At 22.3% G+C, this 215-nt stretch overlaps 1 protein-coding gene across 2 annotated transcripts in view; it reads right to left on the bottom strand.

The window, feature by feature from the left end:
- The window catches only part of LOC107695825 (polypeptide N-acetylgalactosaminyltransferase 6-like), a 13,830-nt gene that overhangs the window by 4,158 nt on the left and 9,457 nt on the right, over positions 1-215 (bottom strand). The gene's annotated exons all lie outside the window — the stretch shown is intronic.

Below are 215 nucleotides of genomic sequence, written 5' to 3'. Positions count from 1 at the left end.
CCTTTATAGAGGGCATTTTCCCACTAATCTCATTAATACTTTCATTTCAAATTCTTACATTTGATCTATAAATTCAACTATAATGATGTGATTATCTATACGTTATCAAATTAAATCATTTACACAAAAAAAATACAACTGAATTAAATAATATTATGAGATTCTTTTAAATATTTTTGAATATACAAACAAGAAATGGTGGAAATGATACTTTA

Source organism: Sinocyclocheilus anshuiensis, unplaced genomic scaffold, assembly GCF_001515605.1.
Source record: "Sinocyclocheilus anshuiensis isolate Anshui unplaced genomic scaffold, SAMN03320099.WGS_v1.1 scaffold234, whole genome shotgun sequence".
NCBI classification, from domain to species: Eukaryota; Metazoa; Chordata; class Actinopteri; order Cypriniformes; family Cyprinidae; genus Sinocyclocheilus; species Sinocyclocheilus anshuiensis.
The sequence above is the reverse complement of the archived record's forward strand: the minus strand, read 5'-3'. Positions and strand labels throughout refer to the sequence as shown.